This window comes from Tupaia chinensis, unplaced genomic scaffold (assembly GCF_000334495.1).
Source record: "Tupaia chinensis unplaced genomic scaffold, TupChi_1.0 Scaffold000277_1, whole genome shotgun sequence".
NCBI classification, from domain to species: domain Eukaryota; kingdom Metazoa; phylum Chordata; class Mammalia; order Scandentia; family Tupaiidae; genus Tupaia; species Tupaia belangeri.
Window position 1 is genome coordinate 1,526,397 of NW_006159760.1, and position 9,712 is coordinate 1,536,108.

The 9,712-nt window shown below is 47.9% G+C and overlaps 1 protein-coding gene across 2 annotated transcripts in view; it reads right to left on the reverse strand.

Annotated features, from left to right (window-relative positions):
• The window catches only part of FLRT2 (fibronectin leucine rich transmembrane protein 2), a 109,550-nt gene extending 106,831 nt beyond the window's left edge, over positions 1–2,719 (reverse strand). Inside the window, exon 1 of one of the 2 annotated variants that reach the window (XM_014588430.2) lies at positions 2,508–2,719. The gene's annotated coding sequence lies outside the window, so the exon portion shown is untranslated. Of the gene's footprint in view, positions 1–2,486 lie in introns of both variants that reach the window. The other variant, XM_027772484.1, reaches the window with a different exon arrangement.
• Between the last annotated feature and the right edge of the window lie 6,993 nt (positions 2,720–9,712).

Genomic DNA, 9,712 nt, shown 5'->3' on the forward strand with positions numbered 1-9,712 from the left:
CTCTCTCCTCTCTCTCTCTCTCTCTCTCTCTCTCTCCCTCTCTCTCTCTCTCTCTCTCTCTCTCTCTCTCTCTCTCTCTCTTTCCTGACATGCTCTCCTATTCCCAGTTCTTAGGAATAATGCCATCAACATCGGAACCCTAAAAACAGATTTCTTCCACACCTGCCTAATGCACTTCCGGGCGAGAGAATCTCTTACTCAGACACTAAGAATGTTAGAAACCTGCGATTAGAGGGTAAAACTATAGCAAGCCTCTCAACCAAAATGGCGTTATTTCACATGTAGGAAACCATGGAGATGTGCCCCCCCCACACCGCCACCCCTTTCCCATCACTAATTTCCTCACTCTAGACCTTCTTCAATAACTTTTAATTGGAGAAATATTTCAAAGTTAATTATGATTATTTTAAGCATCCCTATTTTCTCCCCTCACTCAGACCGCTGATGGCAAGAGCGTTGTTCGATTTCCCCAAAGATTGCAGTGGACAATCGGAGATTCAGTCTCAAAGATTTAGGAAACGGACATGACAGCTGAAGAAGCCTAATTTGTATACAGGTAACGTTTCCACTCCACAGTCTCTTTGCAAAGGTTAAAGAGTAATGTAAAAAAAAAAAAAAAAATCCCAGGTGCGCGTCCCTTTGGTGGGGGAGGTAGGTTCTGCTTTTCCCCTCTTATTTCATCGCTGCTCCTCCTGCCTCCGGTAAGTTCCTGCCTTGTTTTAACAAGTCCGGAGAGAGACCGAATCTGAACAGAAGAGGGAGAACGAGCCCGCGCCAAGCGCTGGGCTGCGCCAAGACGCGCGGTCTGCGCGGCCACGAAAGATGCAAGGGGCCAGTTTGAAACTAACCCAGGACCACTTCCCTAGGGATCCGCTCTGCTCTCAGGACATCTGGGTTAGGCAGGGGCGGTGCCCGCGATCTGCGGGGGATGATTTCCGGACGCGCCCTGGCGCGACCGCTCAACCTGTGCACAGTTCAAAGCCTCAGTCACTTGGCACCACTTTCCCGATTGTTTTTATTTCCTTCGCATCCCTGTTGTGTCTACCGCTCTCATGTATTTGAGGGCCTAAGTCATGTTAAGACAACTTGGAGAAACGCCTGATTTGCCTCCCAAGCCACGAACAGAAACACCCAGACGCGCACCCGCGGAGACGCACGCTGGCCCACGCGTTCACACGCGCGCATACACACGCACCCACGACTGGGGTTTGTGCGCGCGGGTCGCTGCTCCTGTTGCATTATGCGAAGGTAGCTCGGAAAAATGCCTCCACATGTACACATTGCTCGTCTTCTCCCCCACTCACCGTGTGACTAATAAGTATCCGGACAAGGAGGGGGCGCTAATCGGAGTGGGACAGACAGTGAGTGCCATCTTGCTGGGAGGTTCCAAGAGCCAAGCGCCAGGGACGGCAGCTTTGGTGGCCTAAGCCTCTACCCGCTACTGACGCCTGCTTGAGCCACCCTCCCCCTCCCCCGCAAGCTCCAGGAGTTTCCCGGGCGTCCAGAGTGGGTCCAACCCTCTCCAGTCTTCTTCCTTGATGGCTTCCTTTCCCTGTTTAGTGTCCCCAACTAGGTAACCTTGATCTTGGGCCTGATTACAAATGAGAAGTGACCGCGCTGGCGCTGAAAGCGCAAGGGCGAGACCCGGCCTGGTCAGCGTGGCGGAGGGATTTTTCCGGGAGGCCTGGAATCCGGTTGGAGAGGAGGTGGCAGCCGGCTGGACCCTGCTCCGACCCCTTGCAGTCTCCTTGCCCCTGTGTTCAGAGCCTGGGGGCGTTATCTGACATCCCCCTCCGCACCGCGTCCCACGCAAGCGACACCCAGAACGCAATCCCGGTATATACTCCTGCGTTCCTCGTGCCAGTGCAACCCGAACTGGCGCTCCACGGAGGCGGGATGGCCCCAGCACATTGCCCGCCAGTCCAGAGAAGACCTGCAGGGCTGGAGAGGGACTGGTTTTGGAAAAAGCACCTCTATCCCAATCCGAAGAGAAATGAATTAGCGTCCACGGTATTTTAGCCCTTAATCGATTCTGGATTGCGGGCAGGGGTCTAACTGGTGGTTTAAGATAGGACCGCTTGATAATAACGGTGGTGACATTAACAACAGATCGAGGGGGAAGGAGGTTGTTACTTATGGAAGTTAAGAGATTAATTCTCCCTAAGTGAGAAGCTGAGCTCCGAAAGCATAGGGGCTGGGAAACCCCAATTCTGGATCCATGCTTCTAGAAGGCAAGCAGGTTTGCGTTTTGACCCAGAGTTCAGTTGCAAAACTCCTTAGAGGACGTGTATGCGACTTGCCGATAGATTTAAGTCAAGGGGGAGAAATAAGCAGCCTATATTCTCTCCGGGTTAAAGACAAAGCCTACGATACCTGATGACAACCCCCCCAGCCCCCACAGGTTAAAACATAAAATGAAATCTTTCCCCAAAGAAACAGCGTGGCGCCCGCGTTGCGGCAGCTCGGGCGATTACTAGAAACTTCACCTGGAACCGCAGCCTCTTTACCTGGCGGCCACTTTTCCTCGTAATGGGCTCATCCGAATCCGACAGGGTCGGGGAGGTGGAAAGGGAAGAAGCTAGCGCGGCAGCTGCGGGGCTCCCGGGGCATGGTATTGTTTTAGGGGTCGCTGCTGAGGTCCCTCTTGCCCATCGTTGAGAACTGCCACCTTGGTCCCCAGGGTCAATGGACCCGACAGCAGGCGCGAAAGTGCTGCCTTGACGCTGCACGGACACCCCAGACCGACGACTGGAGGCGCACCCGGGAGGGCGCCGCGCCGCGCCGCGCCGCGCCGCGCCTTGGCGCAGAGATTGCGGCCACAGATGTTATCTCCGAGCGCTCTCCCTCGGCGGTGACTACGGATGATGCCAAATTTGCGAGAGAAGGCGACCGGACTGCGAGGAAAACTAACTCCAAAGGTATCCAGCCGGAGACTCGCTGCTGCTTTCCCCCTCCCCTCCCCCTCCTCTCCCTCCGCCCAAGGAGGGAACTAACTTAACCCTGTGCGCGCCCTGGAGAAGCTGGCACCGACTGGGAAACCGCAGGCGGCGGATCCCGGGGCGAGAGCTTTGTTCACGTGCGTTTCCAGTGGGTGTGTTGCTGTCTAGGGGCACTCGCGTGGCAAGACGCCAGTGGCCGACTTCCCGCGCCAGACTCTCGGATGGGAAGGAGCGCTAGCGTTTCATCCGGACCAGACCCAACCCTCAGAGTCTATTTTTTGCCTCCGGTTACCGGATTTATTGAAGTTGCCAGGGAAGTTGGGTTTTATTCCTTTACCTCTCTACCCCCGCCCCGCGGATTATTTCCTTGCCTGGCTGCACTCTGAAGATTGGGAACTCTTCGCTTATTCTCGCTCTAGCGTTTAAACTGTATTGCGTGTGCGAGACGAATTGTACAGGGCACCTACCCGCCCATGCCGAATTTAAATAAAACCACACGGAAAGCGCTTCCCACCTCCCCACCCACTGCCCGAGGAGGCCAAATGACACATATTCAAATAAGTTAGACCTAGACACCACCGGAAGATTGCGGAGGAGGAGAATGAGGGCCTGTAGTAGGAGTGGGACAGAGAGGAGAGAAAAGGGAGACGTAGAATGGAGACACACCAGTTAAGGAAGATGATGCAAATAAATATATGCCCCAACACTCAAAGCAGCAGGTCGGGTCGGAGTGCCTGGATTTGGATCAGCGATATTTCCCCGGCTCTTTCGGAAGCAAAAAGAGAACACTGGAGCCTCTGCCTCCGCTGCCCGAAGGCTTTGCATTGTGTAAACAGCTTCGACTGAGTGCTCTAACTCCCAAGAAGTTAAGGGCATTTGGGGGCGAGTCTTTCCGTGCTGGCGGAATGGAAGCTTACACTGGAGAAAACTGTAGGTCGAGCGCCTCTGGCGTCACCGTCACACCCCCAAAGAGCCAGGACGTTGCTTAGAGCGCAAACTCAGATCCGCACATGGACAATTTCAACCCGATGGTTCTTTCTCAGTCTCCATTCCGGACCTAAGACGCACTGTGTCTTTAAAAAGCATTGAGCGGTAACACGTGGAATGTGAGGCCACAGAGTTATTTTTAAAGGAGGATGTGTTTTCCCGCCGGTAGATGTTCTGATTTTTCTCTGCAACTTGCCCAAACCTTTGGGGACCGGGACTAGCCATTGTGTTAGCAGTCCAGCCCTCAGAGGCCAGGGGCAGGCAGCTTCCAGCGCTCCAGCACAGAATTCCGTTGTAGATCCTTCCAGTTTGCCAAGGTGGCAGCAGAGCATAGGGATAGCTCCTCAGACTCCAGCAACAGCCAGGAAAAGCACGGCTTAGGACACTCATCTAGCTGCGTGGAAACATCCATTATTCGTATGTAAGTGTACCTAAGTATCCGCAGGAGGCTCTTCCTTTGAAAACTTGATCTGAGATAGCAGTATAATTATTTCATCTGTAAGAACACATTCTTGTTTCAAAGCAAAACGGAGCCCTGTAAGGGTTTTGCTTTCAGATTTGTGCTACTGGAAAATGAATGAGACCAAGGGGGAGGGGAGCAGTGGTTGCAGATACACAGAATTTACGTTCTAAAGTATGGTGTTTCTAAACTGTAAGAAGACATTATGTGGATGTGCACCCTATTCGAGGCTACTGGTGATTTTGTAATCAGGGCAAGGAAAATTAAGTTATGTGCACATACAAATATACACTCTTTTTCTTTCTCTTTCTTTCTATTTATCAACATTTGAACAGAATCATGACAAATTTCTTACCCACATGATAGCAGCTTTAGAAATGTGTTAGGATGGGGCTGGAGGAAGCAAAAACATAGGAAATGTGATTCGAGTGTTGCCACGTGTAATCATTTTGCAGACTCACAAAACAGAAAATTAGGTCGCCCTGTTTTACTGAGACATTATTGCTAATACAGAGGGGTAGGGAGTTGGGCCAGAGAGAAACAAAAAGCAGATCTGTAAACTTGAAAGAACAGGTCAGCTCATTAGTCATTCTGAACACCTCAGTAGTTGAGTTGTTATGTTCATTGAAATTTGATTGTTGGGGTTGGGAGGTAGTGTAGTGCTTAAGGGTGCTGGACTCCCACACGGCCGACTGCGGTTCGAGTCCTGGACCAGGCAACTTGATTTCTCACTTTCTCTTTCTCTCTGGTCAAATTTAAATAAATAAATTTATTTATTTAAATAAATTAATTCTTTAAAAAATAAATTGGATTATCATCTCAACTTTTTTACCACCCCTCCCTGACATTGTATAGATAATTCCCCTTCTATACACACACGTATATTGGCCTGTCTTTTTGGAAGTTTATTTATTATTCTTATGAGTGATAAAGACAGAGAAAGGAGGAATGGTACCCTGACAGGGTGGTGATACCACAATCCACCCCCAGCCTCAGCCAACCCTGGATCCTGAGCACATCAGGGCCTGAAGTACTCAGGGAAGTTTCCGGATGCAAACCCAGAGCCTCCCCGTGTGGTTCAGTGTCCCAGAGCATCACATTTTACAGCTCTGCCATTGAATGGCCCCATGGTCTGTCTTTCTCGTACTCAGTGGGAGCAAAGATAACACAGTATCTGGATCGTAAGACACAGTTGAGCTCAAGGCCTCTGTTTCCTCCTTGATAAAATAAGCATAAAACATACCTGCTCTACAAGCTTTAAAACATCATCCAGTATGAGTCAGCTTTGTAAAAGCGCTTCCGAAATTTAACCTGTTATTGTTAATGAGATTTTCATTACATCACCCAGTTGCAGCCTTCAGAACATCCACAGCTGACACCAAATCTCCACATGGGTAGTTTCCCCTAATTCTATCATCTTGCATTGCCTTGGAAATTTTATCAAAACGAAGAAACCAATATTGTGGCAATGCTATCTATTAACTAAAATCCAGACTGTATTCGTCTTTCATCAATTTTTCCACTAATATCTTTTTGCTGTTTCAGAATCCCACATAAAATACCACATTGTCTTTAGTCAAGATGTCTTCTGCGCAGTGATAGTTTCTGAATCTTTTCTTGATTTTCATTACTCAAAGAATTTTGAAAAATAATGGTCAGGTATGTCATAGAATGTCTCTCTGTTTGTTTATGGCTATTGTTTTCTCATGATTAGTCTCTACTTACGGGTCTTGAGGAAAAAAAATGCCAAAGTCACACGGCCTAAATTGCTGTATGAGGCCAGGTGGGGCGTCATATCAGAACAATGATATCATTGATGATGCCATGAGAAGTGGTTTCAAAAAGTTCGTGGGGGGAACCAGCAGTTAGCGTAATGGCTATGTCACTGGACTCCCACGTAGTCGACCGCAGTTCACGTCCCAGACCCGGTAGCTTAAAACTCACGCCAGGAGCGTGTGCGTGTGTGCCCAAGATCCCGAGAGGAGACTGGAGGAGAAGGGATTGGGGTGTGACCATCCCCCCTGGGGGGTGATTTCTCGCTTTCTGTCTCTATGTGTCTCTCTCTGTCTGTCTGGAGAGCACATGACGTGCCCTATAGCGCAAAAAAAAACTCTCCAAAAAAAAAAAAAAAGAAAAAAAAAGTTTGTGGGAAATATATATTGTTAAAAAACAAAACCAAACAAACAAAAAAAAACAGCTATGGGGAACCAGCAGTTGGCGTAATGGCTATGTTGCTGGACTCCCACGTAGTCAACCGCATTTCACGTCCTGGCCCCGGAGGCTTAAAACTCACGCCAGGAGCGTGTGCGTGTGTGCCCAAGATCCCAAGAGGAGACTGGAGAAGAAGGGATTGGGGCGTGACCATCCCCTCTGGGGGGTGATTTCTCGCTTTCTGTGTCTATGTCTCTCTCTGTCTGGCGAGCGCACGCGCCCTATAGCGAAAAAACCTTCTCCAAAAAAAAAAAAAACTATGCATGGATTTGAAAACTTTGCACAGAATAAACTCATACTTTAATTGGGTTTTCCCATGACCTTTTTGACATCCCCTCACATAGAGTTGTTTGGCATTCTTACAGTCTCTTTCTTGAACTTGAGTCACTAAGTCCAACCTACCTTCATTAATTTCAGATTTTAAAATGATCACAATAAGCATTTGGTCCCAACCATGATTGCACACGTTGCTAAGATTGTGTTCTATGGACTGGAATCATACGATAAGCCTGGGTTTGATTCCTGGTCCAGCCTGAAAGCCTGGAGTAAGGCGTGCACCTGTAACTGCAGCACCTGTAATCAGAAGGTTGGAACAGGGCCATCCAGTGCCCCAGGCTGCTCTGGGCAACGTAGTAAGACTCTATCTGAAAAAGAGCTAGGCATAGCGTTGTTCTCCTGTATGTCCTGCTGGAAGGCTGAGGCAGGAGGATCACAGGAAAGCTATATCCAATCTTAATAAAATAAGCATTTGGCCTGACTTCTAAACATCCCAAATATCAAAATTGCTCAGAGGTAATCTCTGAAGAAATTCCTCCTATATATTCTCCCAGGAAAGTTGTTTTATATTTTCTTTTTTTGTAAAAAAAAGTATTTATTTAATTTTATTTATTATAATTAATTTGCTATAGGGCATATGTGCCCACCAGAGAGAGATCAAGAGAGAGGGAAAGTGAAAAAGCAAGCTACCAGGTCTTGGACTCAAATTGTGGTCATTCATGTAGGAGTCTACCACTTAAACTACCACGCTCCCTGCTGGTCTCCTGTCCTGTATTTTCTTAGTAAAGTGGTCAGCTATACATTCTGAAGCCATTTTCAACTTATCTCTGTCTTACAGTTCTCAAACCCTGTCACTCTCCAAGTCCTGTTGATTCTCTTTGAAGTACCTTTCTTTTCCAATCCCATTGCCACCTCACTGGTTGGTTCAGAACTCTTACTTCCCTAGGGGGAAAAAAAGATGGCATCTGTTAGCTATTCCTAACTCCCTTTCACACATTTCCACAAGATAGTCCTCATTTCACTTTCCCTAAAGGCAAATTAGCTACCTATATGTTTGTCTCTCAGCTAGATTTAGTATCTCAAAGAACTAAATTGGTTTCGCTTTTCTTCTTTCTTTGTGTCCAGTACAGCACATTCTCTGGATATATGAAAAATGCTTGTTGATTTCACTCGTAAGTTTCTCTGGCTGGTAGAAAGAAAGTCATCCTTTCTCTAAGGTGAAGACCATTGCAAAAAAGTTGAGGGCTAGGGAACCAGCAGTTAGCGTAATGGCTATGTCGCTGGACTCCCACGTAGTCGACTGCGGTTCGTGTCACAGACCCAGTGGCTTAAAACTCACGCCGGGCACGTGTGCGTGCATGCCCAAGATCCTGAGAGGAAAATGGAGGAGAAGGGATTGCGGCGTGACCACCCCCCCCGGGTGGGGTGATTTCTCGCTTTCTGTCTCTATGTCTCTCTCTGTCTGTCTGGCGAGCGCACGCGCCCTACAGTGAAAATCTCTCTCAAAAAAAAAATAAGTTGAGGGCACGCCTGGCACGTGGGCGTGCATGCCCAAGATCCTGAGAGGAAAATGGAGGAGAAGGGATTGCGGCGTGACCAGCCCCCCCGGGTGGGGTGATTTCTCGCTTTCTGTCTCTATGTCTCTCTCTGTCTGTCTGGCGAGCGCACGCGCCCTACAGTGAAAATCTCTCAAAAAAAAAAATAAGTTGAGGGCTAGAATGGCAATGGAGATTTAGCTCTTCTCTTCTCTCATGAATATAAAATATTCCTAATCTATGATGCCTTTGGTGAGTGTGGCTCAACTCATGTGAATCTGTGACATTAAAATGCATGTCCTGATCTGGAAACACATCACTATAGAATATGGTCCATCCACTCATCCTACAAATAGTGGTGGAAAACATGAAACACGTAGCAGACCCTTAACAAATAGATTCCGTCTCTATTCTGTCAAAACACTCAGTCTAATAGAGACAGACAAATATTTATGTGCCCATAAGGGACGTATAGCTGATCAGGTGAGTGCAAAGTACTTTAATCCCCGAAAACAGATTCTCTCTAAGGAAAAGGCCTCATTCAAAGTGATGGTGAGGCTCTTTAGACAATGCACTCAGTTTATAGGGGATTCTGTGCTGTATTTTCCTGTTTTTCCCTTCTCAGCTTATTTACTTAATTATTTCATGGAGATGGGGAGCACCCTGGACAGGGGTTTGCCACTCCGTGATCCTGCTGGCAGCCTCCTAGCTAGCCAGAACTGCAGGCTCATGTAGACATCCCTGGCACATTCAGGTTAACAGATGATCTGAACTCAGGCCTCCCATGTGGCCCCAGCACTGCATAGCAGCACCCCACTGCCTGCACATACCATTATTGATATATCTAGCCTTCTGCATAAGGCAGCCCAGACTACTGGAATCTCCTGTTTCATGGAGCCCTTTGGGCCAAAAATGAGAAAATGAGCATGGAAGTAACAGCTTGAATATCCACTTTCTCAAGCTTTGGTTTCTTTGCTTTTGTGCACAGGTTACAAGATGATTATGCCTGAACAAAAACAGAAGGTACATATTGACAGGAAACAAAAGCACGTTAAACCGTGGAGATTTCCTCTTACATAAACCTGCCATTTGTTAAGCAGTTGCTCTCTATTCTGAAGGGGAGCTGGCAACAACTTGACGCGCAAGCATTCTCCAACTATGCTGGGAGGAGTAAGTAAGGGAAAGGCCTTTTTAAAAAGGATAGAAGAGGAGATGAAAGATCTACCCAAGGACTTATTCAAACCTAGAGCCTACCATTGTAGAAAATGTTACTGAGTGTCTATATCACCTATATTCAGGGAAAG